Source organism: Anoplophora glabripennis, unplaced genomic scaffold (genome assembly GCF_000390285.2).
Source record: "Anoplophora glabripennis isolate ALB-LARVAE unplaced genomic scaffold, Agla_2.0 scaffold76, whole genome shotgun sequence".
Classification (NCBI taxonomy): Eukaryota; Metazoa; Arthropoda; class Insecta; order Coleoptera; family Cerambycidae; genus Anoplophora; species Anoplophora glabripennis.
This window is the reverse complement of record NW_019416218.1, coordinates 648,237-675,180: the sequence shown is the minus strand read 5'-3', so window position 1 is coordinate 675,180 and position 26,944 is coordinate 648,237. Positions and strand designations below refer to the sequence as shown.

General features: G+C 33.7%; 1 protein-coding gene across 1 annotated transcript in view; it reads left to right on the top strand.

Moving 5' to 3' along the window:
* Positions 1–7,406: 7,406 nt before the first annotated feature.
* Positions 7,407–26,944, top strand: part of LOC108906888 (protein bric-a-brac 1-like) — a 77,228-nt gene continuing 57,690 nt past the window's right edge. The window contains exon 1 of the mRNA XM_023457399.1: positions 7,407–7,460. The gene's annotated coding sequence lies outside the window, so the exon portion shown is untranslated. The remainder of the gene's footprint in view (positions 7,461–26,944) is intronic.

Below are 26,944 nucleotides of genomic sequence, written 5' to 3'. Positions count from 1 at the left end.
CCCCCCTGTCAACCGCCGTTATTAATACAAGCGTGTTAAGGATTCGTTTTGTTTTATGGGGTCTGCCGAGGTGTGCCAAAGTGGAGGAATGTCTCACAGGTATAAATTCGCCAAACGTATAAATTTTCTTCAAACTTTTCTGATGAAAGGATTTCAGTCCAGTGTACCTACTTTATATGAATAGCAATTACAACCACCGAATTTTGGAGAGTATTTGCATGGCATGTAAAATATTTTCTGTTTTATTTTTTCCAAAAAAAAGTTGAAAATGCCGTTTTTGCGACATATTGCCTGGCAAGCCAATTTCAGTGACCACCAAAAACAAGTGATGCATATTTTGTAACTTGTTTCATTTTCGTGAAAAAAATGTGGCTGCTAGCTTATAATAATAATTGCTTTATTGGTCTAAAGTTAAAAAAAGTGAATATGTACTTTTAATTTTGATCAAAATTTGGTCCCTACTAGTAATAACAATTTTTGTAATTAATTTGTTATAATTTCTAACAACTATTTAAACATTGAAATGAAGCATAAAATTATTTAATATTTTTAATCACAATTTATTTATAATGGCTGTTCAAAATGTCTTCGTCTTCTTAAGCTGTTAAATATATTATGTGATTCATTTTCTGTAATATTAGCTAATTTATTTATTATGGCGTCCCTTAGCTCATCCATGTAAACTGTTTAAATGCATGGAATTTGTTAATGTTCTAAAGAGATAATAATCTAATGGAGTTAAGTCCGGAGATCTTGGAGGCCATAAGCATCGACTAATATTGCGATCGTCATAAAATTCTCTTAGGAACTCCAATTTGTTGTGTTAGCTGTGTGTGATGTTGCCCCATCTTATTGAAAGTAACCATTGTGCAATTCGTCATCATGTAGCTGATTTAAAAATAGCTGCACAATGTTTTGTGTACATATATCGTTCAGCAGTAACATTATCAAAATAAGTTTAATTATTCTTCGCCGAGATATGACTACCCAAACTTCTATTTTAACAGGATGTAAAGTCTTTTCCATTAACACGTGTAGATTCTCCGCAGATAATTCGATCCGCAGATACTTCGATAATTTTGAAACCATGCCTCATCAGTAAAACAGTTATATTTGAAAGATTGTCATTGTTTAAGTTGTTGTTAAACCAGTTACAATAGTTTACTCATTTTTCATTATCTAATGGCAATAATACTTGCGTCATGGAAACTTTATGTGGATGTAAATGTAATTTTCTTACAGCTCTGTGCACTGATTTATATGACATTCCTATAATTAATATTTAACATTTTATAAATATTGATCCGCCTGAGCTGAAAGTTGTAAAGGTCTAGTGGGGCTTGTAGCTAAATGCTCTCTGACTTCCTCCAGTTTATCTCCAGTTAAAACTGACTTTCTTCTAAGTGACTTCCCTTTACAAACATTACCAGTATTTCTGAATCGTGTCACCAAACGTCGAACATGCTGATCAAAAATGTTATAATCTGCGGATTCATGATTTGGAAACTCTTTTTGGACTAGCAAAAAAACATGTGGATTGAATAATTCCATCCTTTTCATCTCGTTGACCACTATACGAAAGTATGCCTCTTCAGTAAAATCGTCTAACGAAAAGGTCATGTTCTAACCTAAAACATTTTGAGTACTTGTACGCGGGAGCGCAAATGGCTTCATCTGTCATGCGGACTCCCAACTGTGCCAGTCAAATGGCTACAGTAGGAAGCGACCTGCTCACTGCAGGTACTTTGTTGCACGACTGCCACCCACAGAGGGCGTAACACAATGTTTGAAGTGTCTGTCAGTGTTACGAGAAACAACTATTCCGAGAGCTATATGCCCCTACCGGCATTGAATTATACTCGCAACACCTAGTGCAACAGCTAGGATCGTTTGTCAGTTTAACCCACCAGGCACAGACCGGTTTCGGACTTATTAGTCCTCATCAGTGTGTCATAGGTGCGACAACCGACAAACGACCCAGCTGTTCTTCCTCGTATCGTCACGTCAAGGAAATACATGTATTTTCTCGTTTCCTAGCTGTTGCACTAGGTGTTGCGAGTATAATTCAATGCCGGTAGGGGCATATAGCTCTCGGAGTAGTTGTTTCTCGTAACATTGACACTTCAAATTTTGAGTACCAACTTTATATCGAAGAAACCATCAGTATTTGCTTCCTTACCACAAAATTAATAGTTAACAGATGATTAGCGTTGAAAAACCCTGATAAATTCAAATAAAAACACAAATAAATGCAATAGCAAGTACACAAGCAAGTACGGTCGGAAATCTAAGAAAACGGAAAGTAATTTTGATGAAATGGAAGTAAATTTTAATATGTTTACTAACATTTACGTGTGACGTTAGCTTCAATCATTCTGGATCGCTCGGTAGTTTTCAAAAGTCAGAGGCATTCGCATTATATCGGAGTGTGCCTGATTGTTAGAAACTATTTTGGATTGCAGAGAGTGATGGTATTCAGAGTACTACTTGGTCGCCGCCACTTATAGACTTACAGTGCAGCTAGGAATTTTAGACTTGTCTTTGTTGTTCTCGGGCTACGTTCCGTGAGGGCGGGCCTGCTATTAGGGCTCCCTAGATTCGGTTCTTGTTGTTGGTTCTAATAATTCCAAACGTTTTGCCGTTCTTCACTGTCTACAATCGGAAACGAATATAGAGTTCGGCCTTGAACCTCTGATAGCAGGTCGACCCTCACAGAGCGATGACCAGGTACACGCCATGAATTTGTTAGCACATATGAAGTAAAATGATAATTAATAATTAATAATCAAATTAAAACACATTTAATCATTTTCATGCTGGAAAGAATTGACTAATAGTATATTATTCAACGAGCGTATAATGATGGGTATTATTCACGAGGTGAAGTTTACGGCCACGAGCCGCAGGCGAGTGGCCTAAATCACCGAGTGAATAATACCCATTATACGGGAGTAGAATACTATACTTTATCCACGACTATTAAATATTTTTGTTGAAGTTTTTTTTGAAATGATTCGAAAAACATGGTATGTTAAGAAACAGATATACCACTCTCACAAATGAAGTCGCTGATGGCTCAGTGTAGATGCTCTTTCCCTTCCAACCGCGGGTCCCGGGTTCGAATCCGGTCTAGGAAAATTCACTTTTTTAATTTTTTTTTTATATGTACAGCACTGAATTGAAAATATTTAGTGGTTTACACGATAAAATTTTAAAAACGGATTGTTTGTAGCAGAACAATATAATATTATAGCTAAATTAAGGAAGCATCTGACAGTAGTGATTAATGACTCATTAATCACTGCCGTGATTAATGGGTATTATTAAGGTCGAGCAAACAGACGTATAATGGGTACATTATACAATAGTCGTGGATAAACCATTTTTTCCTTATATCTAGTTTTAAATCCGTTGTTGTAATTCTATATATGTCGCTAGATTGTGTAAAAATTTGTTGCTCTTATAATTTTGGTGGTCAAATCATTATCTCCATTCAAACTAATGGAAAAAGTTGAAAATAGAATTAATTTTTAACTAAGATTTTTGAAAATTCGTTTTGTATATTTGATTTGTAATTTTATTTCTAGGTAAACAGATATCTTACATTTTGTTCGAAAAACAGGTCATTTTTATTTTTTAGAATAAAAATAACACCAAAATTATTCGTTTTCCAAAAATATTTATGGTAAAAATAAAATGTAATCAAGAAAAGCCCCGAAATCTAAGTGCTATAGAAAATTTAATTGTCACGTTTCTACAGATTTTAAAATTAAATACTGTTTTCCTATAAAACGAAACTTGTTCTAATTTTTTTCTATAATATGGCTGTTAGTGTGCATTTTTAACTTTAATAGGTACCCATCACTTAAAAAACTGGTTAAAATTATTCCGACATCCTTGAGCGAAATAAGTAAATTGAAAACAATTATGGTGACCCAAATGTCATCTACTTAAGAGATTAAAAGGTTGTTGCTCTGGAAAGCTTTATGTTATTAAGATTTCTTTTTGATAGTTTTTATAAAATGTATCTGCGCAACATACAAAGACAGTTGTCTACACTGGCTTCTTGAAAGCCTTAGACAAGTTGCATTCTGCTATACTAACTTCAGCAACTATTTAAATGACAGAAAACAATTTCTGGAATATCGTGGTTTCACGTCCCTCGAAATTCAGGCTGTTTTTGGGGTACTACAGAGTTATGTCCTTGATCCCCTTTTATTTGCAAGACTTAAGTTGTACCTCTCCAACATAAATAAATACACTTCGGTGCATTATGGCAATCTCCTATAAAGAAAACAGTTTATACTCGTGTTTAATTTTGTAGATTATTTGGCTAAAATCTATAGTGCCAAGTTATATCGTACACATGATGTGAAATATGGGCAGACATCTTCTCAAATATAAATAGGCTTTGGAGAATATCTGGCAAGTGCAAACATGCTTTCGAATGTATTGATATGCAGCATCCACACGATGTGACATTTGCTTACGTTTGGCAAATAATTGGCAAGCGACCGCAACATCTGGAGCCAGCTTTTGTGTGTTGCATGGGACAGTTGGCATATGTTTTGAGTACCTTTATGCTATTTCTATTGAAACGAAAGACGGCACTATGTGGCTTGTATCATTACCTCATGGAATAAGTTGCTTAAATGTTATTTTAATGTGATCAAGCCATAACGGTAACAAACCAAACTATGTAAATTTATTTCTGCGGTTTGTCTAAATTTATGGAATAAGCGTAGTGGTTATTAGTTACGATTAAGTTTAAAGTTTTAGTGTATTCGTAATTAAGTAATAACAAAGATAAATAGTAATGCACATTTTTAACGAAGTCGTTCAGTTTCTTGTATACAGGGATGGCCAGAAGTACGGAATAAAATTCATATCTTTTGAATGAGTTATTATTTTTTTTAAACGCCGAAACACGTTAACAGGTTTTTTTGATTTTTTCCCTTCTTTCCGTTATATAATAATTAATTTTTCTTCAACCCCCTAACCCCAGCTACCCCTACTTTTTTTTCAAATGGAAACATAAGGCATGAGGGGGCTCGTTGAAAAGCTTATAGAAAACCGAATCCAGCCATACCAAATAAACAAGTTTTATTTTTTCAATAACAATTTTTTTTTCATTTAGAAATTGAAACAACTAGATAATTTACAAAAATAAACTCAATGTCGCAAATGCTGAAAATGTCCTCCATTCACTATTTGGCATTCTCCAAGACGATAGTAAAAGCTGTCCACAGCATTCTGAATGACTTCAGCTGGTAAATTATGCATCTCCGCCCTAATCTTGTTCTTTAAATTCTCAATATTATCCGGTCTGTCCTGGTAGACTCTTTCTTTCAAATATCCCCAAAGAAAATAATCCAGGGGTGTTAAGTCGGGGGATCTTGGCGGCCATTCAACTGTACCCCGTCTACCAATCCAGCGATTTGGAAACATTTCATCTAAGTATCTTCGAACATCAATACCAAAATGTGGGGGAGCGCCATCTTGTTGGAACCAAATTCTTTCATTCGGTATATCTGGATCAATTTCATGAGGGAAAATCACAGCTAGAGCAGGTATCAGGTCAAATGTTAGGAAATCCAGGTAGCGTGCGGCAGTAAGATTTTCTTCAAAAAAGAATGGGCCCAAGATTCTGTTGTTGATGATACCTGCCCATACATTAACTTTTTGTGGATGCTGCGTATGCGATTCGCATGTCCAGTGTGGATTTTCCTGGGACCAAAAGCGATAGTTGTGCCTGTTAACCACTCCATTTAAATAAAACGTAGCTTCATCCGAAAAAAGTACGTCTCGTTGAAAACCATTATTGTCGTCACACCGTCTCATCATTTCCTCACAAAATTGTAATCGCCTATCATAATCGTCTTCCAAAAGCTCTTGGACAAGACATACCTTATAGGGGTGGTATTTCTCTTGTTTCAGAAACATTCGAATTGCAGTTCGAGAAGCATCGTGATTGCGGGCCAATGAAACAGTTGAAGTATGAGTATTTTCAACAAGTTCTAATGTAATGTCTAATTTCTTTTCTTCATTCAAAGCACGTGCCCGTCCAGTTTTGGGCAAAGTCTGTACTGTACCGTATTTCTCAAATTTGTGAAATATTTTACTAACTGTCCCTTAGGAGATTTGGTTTTCGGGATATTTCGTATTATATAAATCACGCACTTCAGCCTGACTTCTTATTTTGTCTCCACATCCAAGCAGTATCAAGATTTCGATGCGTTGCCTTTACGACAATACCATCGCAATTCAGTAAATAACTTGATTTTGACACAATAGTAACATTTCGAACTCCAATTTACAACTAAAGCGAAAAATTAACCAGAAAGCCTGGCAAGTAAGTGGTACCAAAAAACGCAACATAAAAAATATATCTTTTTTGCGTTAGCAGTGGTAGATACAGTTTCAAATTCTTTAATTTAGTCTGTGCAAATTCATGGAGGGTAACACCGAAGATAATTAAATTTTATTTCACTTGTTAAGTAGGTGTTTTATACAACCCTAAAAACCTTGCTACTGAAAAAATAAAACTTGTTTATTTGGTATGCTGAATTCGGTTTTCTATAAGCTTTTCAACGAGCCCTCTCATGCCTTATGTTTCCATTTGAAAAAAAAGTAGGTGTAGCTGGGGGTTAGGGGGTTGAAGAAAAATTAATTAATATATAACCGAAAGATGGGAAAAAATCAAAATCAGTTAACGTGTTTCGGCGTTTTAAAAAAAATTAACTCATTCAAAAGATATGAATTTTATTCCGTACTTCTGGCCATCCCTGTAGATACTAGATAATATTAACAAAGTAATTAAATAATTTTGTATAGAACATTATAAGTATTTTCTTAATTGAATAATGAATAAAATTCATTAGAAAAAACGTAAATTTATTACCTGAAAATATTTTTGCTATAATCCCGCACTTTAGGTACTTTTATTAGTGTTTTAATATTGTTTGCTATAACTCTGCACAAGCATGGATTTTTATGTTTACCTTTCAGGATTTGAATCGCAAAAACAGTGAATGCCGTGCCTCATGAAAAAGCATTAGTATTTCATTTCAATAACGCGAAAAGTAATAATATTACATTGTTTTCGCTCAGAAATGATGATAAAATACCAGGAACGAACTTTGAAACCGTAAAAATGCAATTTTAATAGAAATACGGGTTATATCTGGGAAAGCGCGATGGATTTTTTCATCACATTTTCCAGCGGGAAAATGTATGCTCTAAAAGAAACCGGAACAATTTAATGAAAACTATAAAATATCCGGAATGCGAATTTGTGCCCTAAATTATTAAAATTACTACTTGTTATTTACAGTTGACGCAGTTCCATCTCTGTCGTCTCTCTCCGACTTTCTCTGTCGCTGGCAGCGGGGCTCGCATAGACGGAGGGAAAACTGGAGAACGGGGGGTTTGCACGGACACCTCCAGAGTTTTCTTTACAGGTAAGTTGTTGAAATAATCGTTAGTAATTAATAATATTTGACACGCGCATAAGCAAAAGTGCTCTTTGTTTTTAATGGAACACATATTTTCAAAACAAAAAGGCTTAATTAAAAAAAATAAATAAAAAATAGTTAAAAGAAATACAGGGTGTTAATGAACTTATCTCAAATATTTTTGCCATATGTCCGTTATGTCAAAATGAGGTAAATATACGGATTTGTCTTGAGTAAAATGTAATTTTAAAATCTGACTTACCTCAACATGGCAAAGAGCCACCTTTTGAAAACTGCTGATTTTCATAGATGTTCGATGTATCCACCATTTGCTTGCACACAGGCTTCAGCGCGACGTATCCAATTCGCTCGCGCGCGTTGCAGCCTTGCCACGTCCTCTCGAATCGTATTTCAAGCTTCATTAATACGATGTCGCAGTTGGTCGATGTCACGAACTTCCGAGAAATACACAACACTTTTCACATATCCCCACAAAAAGAAGCCTAAAGGGATCTTCCAATAACTCGGGCAAGCGATTTTGCAAAAAATCTCGGTATGAAGCACCGTCTAAGCGTCTAGTCAAAAGTGTAATTAAGGATACGAGCCCACATGTTCACTGAAAACTATTGCTGAAAGGCACCGCGACGTATTTCATGTGGATTTTCGATAGTTCAATGGTGAGTGTTGTGGACGTTACGTACACCATTTCGACTGTACATGCTTCATTTGTAACAAGTACTCGCGCTGTAAATTGAGGATTTCTTGCATGTTCCTGAAGCAACCATTCGCAAAAACCTCGATGTAGTGGAACACCCTCAGGAGTAAGCGCTTGAGCACGATGAATATCGTCGCATATACTTTTCTGCAACAGCTGTTTTGTTTTATCGCTGTTTATAGAAGTTTATACAGCCAATATTACTTTCGTCTCTCGTGATGATCCTTTGAATGAATGTTGTTATTGGATTGTTCTAGGAGTCGCCGAAAAACGTACATACGATTTTCTTTCTCTTGTTCGGTCATCAGACGAGGAATAAATTTTGCTGCAACTCGATGCATGTTCAAATTTTCATTCAAAATTTCATGGCCAATTGAGATGCTAACCTCTTCTGCAATTTATCTGACAGTCAATCGGCGATTTGCACGCACCAGATCTTTGAGTTTTTGAACGCGGGTGTCATCAGTTGAGGTCGAAGGTCTTCCTGGTTTTGTAATTCGTGAAAACCATTCGTGACCATTGCACAGAACTTGTTAAGTACGCCGCCATATTTTATCATATATCATACAATATACAGGGTGAGTCAGTTTTTTGTGGTAGGATTTTAACAGTTGATAGAGATTCATTTTTTAATAAGAAAAGTTTCTATAAACGTAGGTCTTAGAACGCTTCGTTTGTGAGATATAGGGTGTTGAAAACAAAATTTTTTTAAGAATTTTTCTTAATATCTCTTAAATACCAACATATATTGAACTGAAATTTGGTATTAATAACACATTAGTTATAGTGAATAAAACAAAGATATCTGTTATCCATTTCACACACCAGTGACGTGCCTGAGGTGAGTTACTGCCCCCTTCAAAAAATAATTCGCACGCCCGTGAATTTTTCTGGAAAATAACATTTCTAATTTTTTTAGTCAATTCTAAACAAAACAGCTGTCTTTCATTTTTTTATAAAATGAAGGGTTTTCGGTTAAATTCATTTGGCATGAAACTGTTCCAACAATATTGGTACCTAATACATTTGTGAATTAATAAGAAAAATATGATGTGCACTGAAAATCAACAAAAACGATTGAATGAATAATAACAGTTAATAGAGAAGCATATTTTAATAAGAAAAGTTCCTATAAACATAGGTCTTGAAACGCTTCGTTTGTGAGATATAGGGATATAAGGCCAATAGATATTAAACTGAAATTTGGCATGAAAAAACAAACACAGAACTTAAAAAAAAGAACTAATTGACACACACGTTACACAATGTTTGCGTTCTTATGTTAACGTTATGACATTTAATCGTTTTTGTTGATTTTCAGGGTACATCATATTTTTCTTATTACAAATGTATTACCAATATCGTTGGAACAGTTTCATGCCAAATGAATTTAACCAAAAACCGTTTATTTTATAAAAAATTGAAAGAGAGCCGTTTTGTTTAGAATTGATTAAAACATTTAGAAATGAAGTTATTTTCCAGAAAAATCCTCGGGCGTACGAATTATTTTTTTAAAGGGGGCAGTAACCCACTTCAGGCACGTCACTGGTGTGTGAAATGGATAACAGATATCTTTATTTTATTCACCATAACTAATGTGTTATTAATAGCAAATTTCAGTTCAATATATGTTGGTCTTTTAGAGATATTAAGAAAAATTCTTTAAAAAAAGGTTGTTTTCAACACCCTATATCTCACAAACGAAGCATTCTAAGACCTACGTTTATAGGAACTTTTCTTATTAAAAAATGATTCTCTATCAACTGTTAAAATCCTACTACAAAAAACTGACTCACCCTGTACATTTGTAATATTTATAAATTAAAATTTTAAGAGTATTTTATTTATTTAGGAAAAATTATCAATCTGTTTTATAATTTTAATGTAATGTTTAATAATAATTAATAAAAGTTCTTTAACGTGCTCTCGCAGCTATTCGAGTTACTATTGAATTGAGCTAAGTTTAATTAGCAGGTCTTATTTTGATCTTGAATAAATTGACTCCTTGTATATCCACTGGCATTTAAATCTAATAATGAATATTTTGTGCTAGTAGTGTCACATATTGGAAAACATTTTAATGGCCGAACATATTTTTATTCAGTGCAAAATTTTCCCATTGAACGGCATAATTATTGCCAGCTTTTAATTTTCATTTTCGTTTTTATTTTGCTCTTTGTTAAAAAACCGTTGTGATCAAAGAAAACCGTCAACATTTACTGCATGTAGTTTAGTTAATTCTAGCGCTGTTTAAAAATTTTAAATAGTGAATTATGCCGGGTGACCCAAGTCACTTGGAATTTGAAGTAGATACACAATTTTTGCTTATTTATGTTAAAATAACTTTTTAACATTTCTATGGAATGCTGAAACATGTTTAATTTAGTTATCTCATCGGACTGTTATATTTTCAGTGTTATTTTACGGATTTAGAAATAATAGCAGCCTTTATAAGTAGCCATAATAAGGCTTAGTGCGGAGTTTAACAGGACCGTAGTCAGATTACGAATAAAAATATTTATATGTTTACAGAAAATATGTCGCAACATAGCACTATTGCCAAAGAGCAAGGCTAAGTAGAGGATAAAATACCTGTATAAACCACATTTGAAATAATTCCCGTCTATTTATTTTCTCTTTTGGCATTTTACTTCACTTTTTCCCCCAACTAATAGTTGTTAATGTAAATTATGTTACTATTTATAAATAGTTATTCAAATGCACATGGCAAATACAGTTTACAGCAGACGTAAATAAAAATGGTATCGACGCGACACCAACTACTACAAAGTTCCGAAAATAACAACAGTTCAAAACGCGAATCAGCTGTGAATGCCACCGACCCTCGCGCCGGCTCTGTTAGACTCTGCACGTGCACTAAGCCTAGCCATTATATACGAAATTAGTCACTTGTTTTAAATTTTATTTTTCTTATAAATTTTTGTGTAAAATAAAGTGGCTTGGCCAATTTCCAGGTAGATAAAAATACAACATTTTTACCTTGATAGAATAAGTTCTAGTTACAATCGTTAAAATGTTAGTAATAATTAAAAATGTATTGTAGTGTTGAACCAAAATAAGCAAAAACTTAATTAGTGTGCCCCATTTGAGTTTCGAAAACTCTGACTACTTATGATTAAACCGCAAATGATTTTTCTTCCAACAAACTTTGAGAAAGTTGCAAATAATGCTACGAATAGCAAAATATCCATCCAGTGTCAAAAATTAATGGGTGATATAAAAAGGTTCACTACACCCAAGTTTGTAAAATTTTAATTAATTAATGGCACCGATATCCTTTTAAGGAAGGGTTCTAATGCATACAGGTAATATATCCCTGAGAGAAGAAATGGCATTAAGTTAAACCCATTTCGCCCTTACCATTTTAAAATTTTAATTGATAACTTTCGCCGAACACGCGGTATAAATACTTGTCTGAAACTTTTTCTTGCGGCGTAGTAGCTAATGTTTTGGCTAAATAAATGAATGCATATTTTGTGTTTCATTAGATGAGCTTTAAGGGGTAATTTAGCATTAAGTAAGCTTTAGTTGGTTGGCGTTAGGTAGAAAAACAGTGGGAAAAGTTTTAAAGAGTCATCTTTCCTTGCCTGTAAATTCTGAACTTTTGCCATAAAGACGGGGCAATCGATAAAATTAATTTTTGTTATTAACGATTATAATATATTACTCGGAAAAGCGTTAAGTTTTTCTTTAATTAATTCTTGGTGGAAGCCGTTGAAATATCTGGCTTTTAATTTAATTAAGAAAAGTTATTTGGAGGTCTTTTTTCCTTAAAATTCTACAGTTGCTTTCTCGGCAATGCTACGACATTGTGAAATTCCACCTTAAAGTAAATATCTCGACACTTTCTAGAAAATTGCAGTTTGAATTTAAGAAATATGTTATGCTTTATGGATTCTAACAAATAATGTATAGTTTTACGTGTCACTTAAATCTTGATATTGCAACACGCGATTTGATTTAAATGCATTTCCATGGAATTTACATTTCGCTTCACAATACTAAGTTGCATTATTCACATTTAATATAACTTTTGCCGAGATAAATGCGTAGGACATAGCTGTTTGCTTGGTTTTTTATTAGGATCCAGTTTCTTGTATAAAAATTGATTATTACAGAAAATAGCCCGAATGGTAATGTACCTCTAGTCCTCCAGTCTCTCTTAGTTACACAACTTTCTTATATGCCGGAATGAAATATGTATCTAGTGGTCTTGATTTTTAAATATTTTCTAGGTACTGTTTGCCAGATATTCATTTTTAACGTTATAATCAACTACTTCATTTAAATATTTAAGCAAGGTGTAAATACATAAAATATTTCAGGAAGTGATTTCTTAAATTATATACAGGGTGTCCCGTTACTTGATACAAAAATGTCGAGCACAAATAGATGATGTCAAACTAATATTTATTCTTCATTAAAATTCTTTTCATCGGGCCTTCGTGAACAAGTTACGGGCCTTCAGTGGTGAGAATTAAAAAGTTATTTTTATTTAGTCTCTAAACTAATAACTTCAGCGTGATGCAAATTTGGTGATCGATAACACATGTGTACAGCTTGTTTTTGATGTTGTAAGTGAAACTTCATTATGCCAAGAACGACAGAGACGGACTATGCCCAATGATTAACAACCCAAAATTTTTGCATAGATGACGATCCCAATCAAAAATAATTTCCTTGAAGAATTTACCAACAACCGTCTCCGACAGTCAGGCCGCGCTCAGAGCGATTAGCTCCCCGAGGACTAGGTCTGCCCTTGTCCAAGAATGTGGAGACGCTCTAGAGTCATTGGCCAGACGAAAAGAAGTAGAGTTGGTTTGGGTCCCAGGCCATAGGGGCATCCCTGGTAATGAGAGGGCGGATCCATTAGCTCGTCTTGGGTCCAGGGGACCTGGACAGGGACCTGAACCAATCTTAGGTATCACACGTGGCAGAATTAATGGGGCCCTCAATAAGTGGGCCTATCAAACTTTAGGTCTGGATTGGAGGAGAAATAGAGGATGCAGGCAGGCCCATAGTTTTATACATGGACCTAGCAAATCCAAGACAAGATGGCTGCTGAGCCTCAATCGAAGAGCCCTAAATCAAATGGTGGGGGTTCTGACAGGCCACTGCAGACTTAGGAGGCATTTAAGCTTAATAGGAATTGAGGAGGACCCTCTATGTCCGAAATGTGGCGAAGGGGAGGACACCCCTGTCCACCTTCTGGGACAGTGTGCAGCCTTTGGGAGAATAAGACATAAAGTCTTTGATGCTGAAGAGCTGCAAGGGGTTGAGGTGAGAGACCTTCCATGGACCAAAATCCTGGCGTTCATTAGGACGTCGGGTAGGTTCGAGGAGGGTCAGAGGCAGAGAGTGGTTAGGTCAAAAAGGGCCCACTTGTGGCCTAATTGCCAGGCTTAGGCCGCCCCTTTACTACTACTACTACTACTACCAACAACCGTCTTTGTTCAACTCGGTAAAATTAACAATTTAGGAAATATTTGTGATTTTATGCCACAGTGCACATCGAGCGGCGCCTCCACAATTTTTTTTATTATTAGCTTTTAATTAGACATAATTACTATGTTATGTTACATATTTTTAAATTGACACAAAATTGGACAAACACACTTTATACATAACACAAAATAGAAAAAACAAAACAAGGATAAGTTAAAGTAAGCTAAAAAAATAATTTAAAAGAAAGCTATTAAAATACATGACCAATATGGGCACCTTCCACGTCCACACACTTCTTAAGTCTACGATAATGTTATTTGTTTGTACACGAAAATGCATTTCTGGGGTAATAATTTCATAGATCCATACGTTTTTGAGGAACGTCTGAATGGACATCGATTTTTGGAGTGTTTGCAAAATAATTTGCAGCCACCACCGAAGAAACGTTTGGTTCATGCACGATAGGGCTCCTCCCCATTTTAATATTTGGAGGGGCACCATCTTGTTGGAACCAGACATCACTAGCAGGCACATCGTGCTCATTAGGGGTAGGAAAAATTAATTCCAGGGCTGAAAACATAAAAATCCAAATAAATGTCGCCTGTCAAATTGTCCTCAAAGAAGTAAGGTCCCAGTATGCGATTTCCTACTATTCCAGCCCAAATATTCAGTTTCCGGCCGTTGTGTATGTTTTTCTTGCATCCAATCCAGATTTTCTGGCCTCCAAAACCTAGTATTTTGCCTGTTCACACTTTCGTTTAAGAAAAGAGTTGCTTCGTCAGTGAAAATTATGTGTTTCTTTAAGTTGGGTTGTCTTTCAAATAAATTTCTAATTTCCTCACAAAACTTAATCATCTGTCTGTGTCGTCTGCCCATAATTCTTGTAAGACGTTAACTTTGTAAGGATGCCACATTTGAGACTTCAGAGTTCTGTGAACTGAGGACTTCGACAAGTTGAAGTTGGTAGAGATAGATCTATTTAATGAGTGAGGATATTCAGTAACGGCCAGCATCACATTTTGACAGTCATTTTCGCTTACCGTTCTTTCCCTTACTGATCCCGGTAAATCTTTTGTACTTCCGGTTCCTTCAAACTTTTTGGATACTTTACTTATTGTAGCCCTACTAATTTTCTGGTCTAGATACTTATGGTGACATAAGTCACATACCGCCTCTTGACTACGGATTTTATCTCCGCATATTTAAAATTTCAATTCTCTGTTTTTCGCTTACTTAAACAGGCAACCATTTTTCAAAATAATTTAACAACGAATGAATTGGTACTATATAAAACAGTTCACGTTATACCTAAGATGAATTTTATGTGTTTATCTATGTGTTTTTTTTTTGGGAAAAAAGCTATAAAGTATGTAGAAAAAGATTATTCTCGTTTGAAATAGTCGTCAGTACGACATAAGACAATTGTTTACATTTTGTTGACAACTTTGACAAGAAAGTAGGTATAACCTTATATCGCTGAATTCGTCTTTAGAAGGGCTATTTAAACTATAAAATATAGAGCGTCCTATTAAAAAAATATCGTTAATGATATAGGTCTCAAATAGGTATCAAATATGGCCCAAAAAAGTAGAAAATATTGCAGAAAAGTAACAATTTCTATTTACTAATTGATCTGTTTTTTAAAATCAGAATTGGAAAAAAAAATAAATTTTGGGACACAGTGTATATTATAACAAGAAAAGTTTATGTAAACTTAAATGCCTTAGTTTTTGAAACACAAGGTGTTAAAGTGTTCATATAACATTTACGTAAATTTCTCTGAAGATGGACGTAAACTTATGAAATTTGGACTAGTGATTTAGCTAAGTAAAGGTAAAATTAACGAAGTGAAATGCTCCTAAAGAAATAAAAAATTCTACACCATGATGGCTGGATTTCAATAAAAAATTGGAATAAATCTTTTCTGTGAAACTAGTAGAGAGTTTCTGTCCTTTTATTCAATTCTGGTAAAATACAATTAGAAATCAAACGCATACATCGAATTTCCAAAATCGGCAGTTCATCAGAGAAATTCTGAGGTTCTTCTCAGTTTAGTATTTCGGCCACTAATTGACATAATTATAGAAAAATTCAATGAATTTTTACCTTCACCTAATTCAATCCATAAGCAAGTTTCCATTATTTTTATTAATATATTAACCAACAGACCAGAGACTCGTTCTGGTTACTGAATTGAGACAAACAACCAAGGTCGACGTTCAATCACCTGTCGGGGTGGCACCGCGAATTTTCACGGTTCGGTTTGGATCCTGATATCTGCTCTCTCCGGATTCGGACGATTCGTGGCTGTTATTATAAATCTGAGTGAGACAACTAAGTGACATGTCCATCTGAAATTTCGTAGCATTCTTGTTGTTTTCGCGGAAGAATTGAAAACTGGGCTGAAATTTTGGTCGTCCCTTGAGAGTCGCCGAAAATCGCTCTGCCAGCAGCATCAGCCTTTTTAGATTTCATCTGCTGAGGTTTGTTGCTCTGTCAACATATTCGACTTCATGACTTCGATACGTAGATACAAATTTTGATTTCCTCGTAGTGTCGTCTGCTACACAGACATCGGCAACTACTTCTGGCTGGGTTGTCTGCACATAGGTGCTCTTCAAGTGGCTTCTAGGTCAGATTAAAAAATTGAGTGAAATTCGAATTGCACTTGGGACTTGGACATCAACAGGATGTATTAACAATTTCCACAATGACCATATTTCGAAACAAGACAATCTGCCTGTCTTATTGGAAGCAATACACCAGGTAAAATTTTCCATACCAGGTGCGTGGGGTGGAATTGATTTGATTGATCCTTATTTTCTTTCACATCTCAATTTTCTAATACCTGAAGTACTGGACAATTTGCCTTTCGCTCCTCATTTTGCTATAAGAATAAGGCTGTGCCTCAGTAATGTATTTCCAGATCGATGGATCGGCCATTCCGGTTCCCAGCCTTCCTTTTAATTTTTAGTTTGGGTCACCTTAGAATACACTACTCCAATTACCACAGAATCATTTTCAGCATTTAAGTGTTAGCATTTTGCCAGTTATTCATTATTTGTTCATGTTTCATTGTGTTCTAGCGTGTTACTAGTTTTTGAAACAAGTTACGGATTTTGATACGTTTTTACTTTTAATAAAATAACACTTTCCCAACACTAAGCTTCAAATGGAAACATGCCAAATGATATTTTGTCAGGTAACATTGAAGATTGCAAAAAAATGCTCACAAAATTAAAAACATCAGTCTTCTATACAGTTTTCAAAGCTTCACAGCAGGATTCGTTAAATATTATCCCCATTCAATTTACATACCGTTGTAAGAAATTCATTTGTGGCTTTCTAGTTATAATACCTAAATAAATTAATCATCGCAACTGCTGTATATTCATCACATGTTATTGTTCCATTCGAATCGGAACAGTAATAAAATATCAGCGGCATATGAAACGCTGCAACGATATATAATAACACAAATTATTAATAATTATTAACTAGAGTACATGTCATATATTTAATTAATTCGAATATAAATTGTTATTAAAGGCATTTGTATTAATTATTGTTGTGTCATTCTGAGAAAGAAATCGTTAATTAAATTGTACGCTAGATATATATCGGCATTATAATATCCAGCACGTAATATATGTTTTTCCGATAATAATATATTCCATTGGAGATTTTCTGTATGAGTTAGATACTCTCAGTATACGTTGTTCTATAGACATATCAGCTTGGAATATTTATTTTACAGTAGCCATAGGTTAAGTTATGCTTCATTTGTTCACAAAATCGTGTTTGAAGCTTTAAATTGGTCAGCACTTTTATATAAAGTTTTTCTTGATATATGAATAAAATATATTGCATTACAGTTGACTTATTGCATATATCTTTACAGTGTGTCTTTTCTTGTGAAGTGTAAGGAATGTGTATTTTTGAAAATTTAAATTTTCATTTGGGTATAAAGAGAAATCGTGAATAAATTTAATCAAAATGTTGCAGTTTTTCTTCATTGTTCCTTTACGTGACCTATATTGTAGATTTTTATAATCATTATTTTCATACAGCCATTGAATTCTGTTTTTCAAAATTGAAAAATTTGTATTTGAAGAGACCAGGTATATAAAAGGTGGTACTGTAGTGCTGAAATAAAAATATCATTCAAATTTATAAAGACAGTGTTCTAAGTAGATATACAGGGTGTAGGAAGTACAACAATTGCTCAAAATGTCCACTACCATTTTCGATGCACCCACGACACCTTCGAATCCAATTTTCGTGCACTCGCTGGAAAACACCTCAAGAAAAGGAAATAGTGGTACACAAATAACACTCAGACACAGTCCAATTCCAGATACCAACTGAATTGCGTATTGCTGGACAGCTTATTACCTCGTGTTATCTGCCGCGCCGTTGTCACATTGCTCGATATGAATTTTATCGAATTTTAAATTTATTACAACGCTAATTATGTTTTAGAATTAAGCAAAGAAGTTCAAAAAAGTGATAAACATTGTATTTTATGGGATTCTATGCACGTAGTTATGTCAATATTCCTTAATTATTCGAACTTTTGTACATTAAGTTGGAGATTTTGATAATTTTTTTCTTGGAAATGGTTGAGTTTAGGACCCATATCATATGAGGTTTTTTGTTTATTTTAATGTATCATCTGTTAAAATTAAGGCAGTCAAACTTCTAACACCCTGTATAATAAATAGATTTTGACACGTTGGTGCGAAAATAAGGCGTCGAGGTAAGGGGGGATCCAGGGTTTGCACTATAGACTGTGCTTCATATAAATAAATTTAAAAAATTAAATTCCTGTCAGTTTAAAGGCTATCAGGCTAAAATCCAAGATCACCACCTATGTTTTCATTCGAAATTCTACAAATTTTACTTGAAATATTTTTATTGTTAGAGTTATTCAGAGAAAATTGAGTTTGTCCCTCAAATGATTCGCAGAGACATACTGACTCTATATTCGAACGAAAAAATTGGTTTTATATCGTTTGCTGGCATAAAAAAATTGAATATTTTGTATAGTATCAAGTTAATTTTGGTTTAAGATCAAATCCAGGGTCAGTAGCATTTGGGTTTCTTAATAGCCAACAACTTTTATCCTGAAAAGTTATTGGGAGTTTCGGTTTTTTTCGCACACTGTATAATATTTCCCAGATTTCCAATTTTATTACAAGCTATCATTAGCGAATTAAAATTAATATTACTAGTATTAATAATACCAGATTGGTGGCTATCGGTTTTAATTTTATTATTCTTCAGATTTGGTATATTTTAAACCGCAATAATTTTTCCCAATGAATATTTTCTCTTAGATATATGAAACAGGGACTTTACCGATACAGAAAATACATTTTTGCTCTTGACAAGAATTTCTTCATTTTTCAGAAATGAAAATATGCTACCAATTGTTTTTTAACCAAAATCGTTTCCCAAAATGTAAAAATTTCATTTCAAAAATGTTTATGGTTAAATAGCTAAGATGATGTGTGGAGATCCTGTACATATTAAATGTTGGAAAATTTCTGCATAATGAAGATGTAATATACAGGGTGTTCCAATTAATACTCCCCACCTGGAAAATATCGGAATTAAAATAAAAAAAGAATAAATAATTTCTGTTTCGTGATGATTTTACGGGATATTGTCTCTACAAGAAAAAAGAAGACAATATTGTCTCGTTTAAAGTAAAACAGGTAAAAAATTGAACTGATAAGAGTGTGAAGTTTTTGTATTGAAAGATAAACGAAAAATAAGAAAATAAAAAATTATCAAAAAATTGTCCAAGAATGTAACGCCCGAAACCAATTTGAAAACTTAATAAAATAACATTCTTTCATTCATTGATATTTTGTCTTATTCTTTAAGTAATGATTTTATTCTCATATCCCAACCAAAATTTAAAATGTCGTATGTCGTCGTGAGCAGTATTGAAAAAGCTTTAAAATGAGGTGCCATTTAAAATTTAAGAGTATTTTACGCTACTGCATAAGGAATAGCTTCAAAGACACCAAAACTTACGCCATCACGTGTCCCCCTTGAAAAGAAAATCGACGTGTCTCAAGTTTCTTTTGTTTTTTTTAATTCCGATATTTTCCAGGTGGGAAGCTTTAATTGGAACACCCTGTATATATTTTACAGTAGCATTCATCAGTATAATAATTCGTATTTCGCCAAAATAAATTATTTCGTCTTGTATCAGCCTCTAATAAACGTTATTACCTTGCTTAACATACTTGTCATCTTGAAAGACAATAATTAGCTATAAACATAAATATGCAGTAGAGCGGTATATTGTAATATAAATAATGAAACATATAATTAAGTTAACTGAATAATGCCGGCTCGACCGGCCATAATTTTCTTTGCCACCGGTAAACCAACGCAAAGTGACTGTAATATTTACCATGACAATTTAATTAGCAGGTAAACTCCTATTTTAAAACGAAAAAAATGGCCGTTTTTATAATAAAATCCTCAAGACTTGTCGCGGTAAACGTTGTTCAAAAAATTATGTTGAATCAATTCGTCAAGCCTTGATGTATTACCTCTGTATTTATAATTAAATTTGCATATATATTGCTTGTGACCTCACAAATATTATCGATCCTAAAAAGCTGAGACACAATCTGGGGAATAATGTACATTTTGCAAAATAAAGGGTCGCATGATGGAAAGTTGCATAATTACATATAATTATTGAATATTATATATTTTACAAGCGATATTTCTATTTTAATGGGGCAGTTTACGATCAGAAATTCGTATCAAGTATGGTCATAAAGTAAGTTTATTGCGTTTCTGCATTATTTGTTACAATATATTATAAGATGTAATATAAACAGGGGAATCTAAACAATGCTAATAATGGTTCTGTAAATGGTCTCTAAAGTTAAAGTAAAATATCTCATTTCCCTGTCTCGTTTCATGTTTATAATTAATCGCGAACTTAATTTAGTTTGATACAACTGTAGTTTCTTTTTTGTCTCTGTCCTAAGGCCATCATAAATAAAGATAAAGAGAGTATAAGACTTGTCGCCTATAATGACTTCTAAGTAATCTCTTTCCAATTTGTTAAAATGCACATGTTTTGCCATAAGTTAGATTAGACTCATATGAAGATTAGAAAATTAGAAACTAATACTAATTTGTGCTGGATATTGAGTGTTGCGATAAAATGCGACTTCACAAAAATGAAGTCAAACAATGTATTTCTATACCAGAAAAATCTGAGTATGCAAAAGATAACTAAGCTCATAGACAAGATTTCTCTCCGATGATATTGCGGGAGACGACTATTCTACTTGCCCCATCTAGCATTGGATTATACTAGCACAATCTAGTAAATCTAAATCTAAGTCTAAATATTATTAATATAAAGACACATACCTGATGTATCGAAATTGTTTCAAAGAAACATCTTTTATTCTTGTTGTTTTAACAACATTTGTGACATATACTAACAAGTAAAAATAGCCGCTATAGAAAAATCTTACTATTTCTAAATTTTACATAGGATTGTTCATTATTGTGATTCATTATTCTTATTCATTAATCTATCAAAAACGATATAACTCTTGTGGTTATGACATGAACTTGGAAAATACTCTACTGTATAGAGAAGGCTGATTATTCTTTAGAAAGGAATGTTGAATCACGAATCACGAATTGAGCTATCACATCACAGGAATTTCCTAACCTCAAAAAAACAGGTCAAAAATAGCAAATATTCTCGAAAAAGTGCTAGGAAAACTAGAAAAACATTTTTTTTCTATATTCAAACGTTGATTTATATAGTTAAGAACCCGCCGAACGTGAATTAGCGGTCAGAATTGATGGTTCTTTTTCTAACCTCAAAAAAACGGGTCAATTAAAGTCAGATATCACAAATTTTCAAAAAATATCACATTCGCGACAAATTTGGTATACGGACGTTTTCGGGGTCGCTGATCACGGATCCGAGGTCAATTTTGCAAAATTCAAGATGGCGAATCCAAGATGTGCGACCAAATTTTCAAAAAATAACAGATTCGCATTAAATTTAGTATAAGGGGGTTTTCGGGGTCGCTGATCACGAATTCGACGTCAATTTTGCAAAATTCAAAATGGCGGCCGCATAAATTTTCAAAAAATAACATTCGCGCCAAATTTGGTATACGGGGGTTTTCGAGGTCACTGATCACGAATTCAAGATCACATTTACAAAATTCAACCCGTGAATAGATCTTTTACAGAAAAAAAGAACAAGATATAGCCGAAAAAAAGTAGATTAACACAGGATTGGGTACTCAGATTATAAAGGGAAATATTACAAAATGAGTTTCGCAATTCTGACCTCGAATACGTAATCAGCGACCCCGAAAACCCCCGTATACCAAATTTGCTGCGATTCTGTTATTATTTGAAAATTTGGTCGCCCATTTTGCATCCGCCATCTTGAATTTTGCAAAATTTACCTCAGATCCAGAGTCAGCGATCCCGAGCACCCCCGTATACCAAATTTGCTTCGATTCTGTTATTTTTTGAAAATTTGGTCGACCATCTTGGATTCGCCATTTTGAATTTTGCAAAATTGACCTCGGATCCGTGATCAGCGAACCAGAAAACCCCCGTATATCAAATTTGGCGCGAATATGTTATTGTTTGAAAATTCGTGATATCTGACTTTAATTGACCCGTTTCTTTGAGTTTAGAAAAAGAACCATTAATTAAAAAAAATTATTTTTTCTAGCACTTTTACATGAATTTTTGCTATTTTTTACCTGTTTTTTGAGGTTAGGAAATTCTGTCAAATCTAGTCGTTTCTGTTAAATCCCAAAGATAATACTTTCAACTGAAAATGGAGCTTACCTCATCCCATTGAACACCACGTCTCCCAAATTTTAATTAAATTTTTTGTGTCCTCACTGTAGGCCCATACTATCGAGTTTGAGACACTCTGCACTGTACTTCTCACATTCTGATTTGTTCTCGGAACTTGATGGACATTAATTAAATAATGCACTGAAATTTCCTCCTTATTCATATTATATTTAATAAACAAAATAGTGTAAATTGAATTTTATAGTCTAAAAGTACATAAATATATTTGGCATCTTGAACTCAATGATATTACAAGATGGTACAGAAATATAGAATTTCACAATAACTTATTTTGTATTGAAGAACAGTGTTGATTTTTAATTAAACTTTTGACTCTAACGTATTTTAAAGTGTTTGAAGTTTGAGATACATGAAAATAATAAGTTGTAGAATTAAAAGTAATGCCATTTTAAGAAGAGAAAATGTTTGCGATTGTATAGTGACAGAGAAACATTGCCCTGCCTTTTTCGCCTTCGTATATTTATGGGAAACCAAACGGTATAAAAATATACCTGACTCTGCATGAAATATCATACTTTGATGCTAGCCTGTGCAAAAATATGGTTATTTAAGGTTCCATAATTTTCATAAAACAAGTATAACGAACCTATATTGTCTCGTAAAAATGGAATTTTATAACTTTGCACAAGTGGTCGTATCAAACATTTATAAGTGGGCTTATTCGGTTTGCTAACAACGTTATACCGGTCTTAAATCTTGCATACTTCGTAATTACACCTTTTGTTTTTACCTTCTTGCATATTTATTTTGCCATGTTACAAATCGTTAAATTCGTATAATTATTATTCCTACTGGAGGATGAATAGTACTTGTTTGTTTTTCAGCTTATAATTTAGTGCTTAACAACTTCTTATAAAAAATAATATGGAGCTGCTACCACTGGATGTATTATATTTAACCCCTTCATTTTTAAAATGGTATACCATCAGTCTTCGCGGTAATAATATAGGTTTTCCAGCTTAATTTACATCTTCTGCAAATTAAGCATCAGTTTTCACTACTGCACTAGTTAACGTTAATTACCGAAGTCCAGCTTATTTGCAAATAGCAGACGATTCGTTTTTGTATTGCTTTGCGGGAGCAGAGTAAACAAAATAATTTCGAATTGCAGTTTCAATGTAGAAAGTATTTGGAATTTGAGAATTTTATTTTCTACACAGTAGATATATTCTTTATTTTTCACTTAGGCGATATAGTTTGTTTATTACTGGGAAACGGAATATGAATACTACGTCATATCACTCTAGGGCGAAATAAGCGGGCCTAAATATTATCACCCGCTATTTTTCCCTATTTTGTACTCTTCTTTTCTGCAGGGGTAGAATAGTAAATGTGCCTTGTATAAATGAAGCTGCCAAATTAAAGTACAAAGTTTATTAACATTAATATTTGATATATAGCAGTAATTTGCTTTAAATTAATAAAAAAAATCATTTACAACCTTCTTTAAAAACCAAAGTACAGTTTGAGAAGGAACCTTTAACAGTAACATCAGAAAACCACCTAAATTTAAAAATCTTGCTCATTTTGTGTACATTTTAGCATCTGCGTAGCCGAAATATTTTGCAATCCTGGATGGTATGCTACCGAAGGTATTTTTGCCTACTGGTTGCGCAATACATCGACCATTCCGATATGTCAGGAAAACCGTCGTTCTTTAATTTCTTTTGGTCGCAAAGATACTGTCCATACAATTGGGGAGCGTGCATTTCATTTTCTTCCACAATAGTAACAGATTTTAGTACTCCAGTTTTTGTATCGTTAATTTTTACTGCAACAACGATTCCTTTTTCATCTACATCATCTATCGAGAGCTTTACCAACTCATCTCTTCTTAATCCTCCAAAAACACTAGAACAACCTACAATAACAAAAAATTACTAAGCACATGTAATAATATAACCAATTATTTCCCTATATTACCTTTTCCAAAAGATATGTATGACTTGATGCTTCTCTAATAAATCAAGATATCCTCTCTTGTCGTGTAGAATATATCCCTTCGATATTTGCTTCAAATACGTCTCTAATCGATGATATTCTATATTTACTTTTCTGCGCACTAATAATGTTGTCTTCAACATTGAATATTTTTTGCTTGTCCAAGTCTCAGAACGTTTATCATAAAGTAATTTAGATTTCTTGGGTAGTAAATCTTCATTGGCTTTATTGGCTCTAGTAGCAACTATTGCTGGAATATTATCTATTCTGCCTTTTCAATACGTCTCCTCAGAATCAAACATCAAACTATCAAAATCAAAAAATTTTTGCGGGTGTCATCTTGGATACATCGTTTATATATTGAAAAACTGTTTCCATTCTCATTTATATTTAATTATTAAATTTAAAATAAATATCAGATGTCTAAGTAAAAATAGGCGATTTGCTGCAACCTGTCGCCTGCAGGCATAATCATCCCTGTATCTCCCTTGGTACATAAAAACTATACTTGTTATGGTTTTAGTGGAAATTCTAATATAATAAAAATAACAGGTTCTGAAAATTGTAAACAGTGATTTAATACAAGATTAGGGACCATTGCAACCGATAAACTAGACTCTGCATGATTTTACGCTCTCGAGATGATGTCAAAGGAGATTAAACTAATCTCGAATAATTTATGACAGCTGTTTTTGTCAAATATACCTATATAAGTTTTAATAGTAGCTAATAATTAAATTCAAATTCTATACTTACCACTATTTTATCTTCACATTTGTACCAATGTCGACAAAAAAAGTGTTAGGAATTGTAGTTGAAAGCAATTGCACTGTCGACCAGGTATTATTGTTTTTTATGGAAAATCCTAAAATACGTCAACTTCTGTTTTCGGTATATCTCGTTAAATAAAGTTTTATCCCATTCTAGTCCCCCAAAATTCTTAAAATGGAAAGTGGTCACTTGATAATTATTTTTAAAGAGGTCTTGGTATTCTACTCGGCAATATAATTTTTTTGAGTGGGTCAATTAGTACAAAAAAATAAGGAACAAAAAAATATAAGAAAAAAATAATTTTGAAAATTTATATAAATTTCTAACAGGACATTTACGTACATCTTAAAATTTTATGTTTATGCGGTGTTGGTTTTTGTAAACACTCTACAATTAGTTCCAGAGTCGATTATATACAGGACGTTTCAACAAATTTCTCTCAACCTGGCGAAAGTCCGACGGAAAATCATATCTTTTTTTCATCTGTTTACTTTATGCACCCCTATACATTGTACCATGGTTTCCTTATACAGGGTGGTCCGAATTTTATGCAGGAAACTTCGAGGGTAGATAGATCTTTTTAAAATAATATGTGTTTGTCTTATAAACATAGCTCTGGAACGGCCCCGTTTTAGAGATACGGGGTGTTGAGGTTTTAAAAAAAAATTGGTTTTTTGTTTATATCGCACACTACCTCACAGGTGGTGTAGAAAGGAGTGTAAATAATTTTGTTGATGTGCTTACAAATTGCACTTACTTTTAAACATAAACAAATATTCTTGTAATGTTATCGTTAGAAGTGTCTGCCACAAGAAGATTGTATTGGTATGAATAACTTGAGAACGGCGAATTTTAGAGAAAAGATTAGTCACCTCTTACGTATTTTGTGCATAAAAATATAAATCAGTTACAATGACATGTAAAAAATGCAGTGGCGTAGGTTTTTTTGTAAAATAGGGGGTGACACCTGTCCAGTTGTACACCACTGGTTGAACCTTTAAAGCTCATATTTCAGGGAATATAAGGCCTACTTTCATACATTATATGTACCAAATTTTATTGAGATCGGTTAATAGATTCCGGAGATATAAACAAAATATCATTTTTTTGACAACTTCAACACCCTGTATCTCTAAAACGGTGTCGTTCCAGACCTATGTTTATAAGACAAACACATGTTATTTTAAAGAGATCTATCTGCCCTCGAAGTTTCCTGCATAAAATTCGGACCACCCTGTATAAGAGAGTTGGAGAAACTCAATGTTCTTGTCACAATTCAAACTTTATATGCCTTCTGCATCTTTTTCTAGCCATAGAGATTTGTGGGCTCCTGATACTTGATGATTTTACCCGTCCCCGTCGGGTAAAATAATCCAACAAAGTCGTTGCGAAATTGGCGTACGGGCAAAAATCAACGGACACATCGACAGATACGTTCATGTAAAAGGTGTCCCAAAATTCGCGCAAGAAATAATTTTGATAGAAAACACAGGGTGGGGCATTTATATTGAGACAAAATAATATCTTGGTTGCACTCGATTATTTCGAAACAAGTTTCAGACAAAAATTGTAGGGCACCAAGGAGGCCATTGAAGGGTCCATATTACGACTTCCGGTCTAGACCGGAAGTGGTATTTTAAATGGATTTTTACCACGGATTTCGATTGAAAAACGAAATAAAAACTTTGTT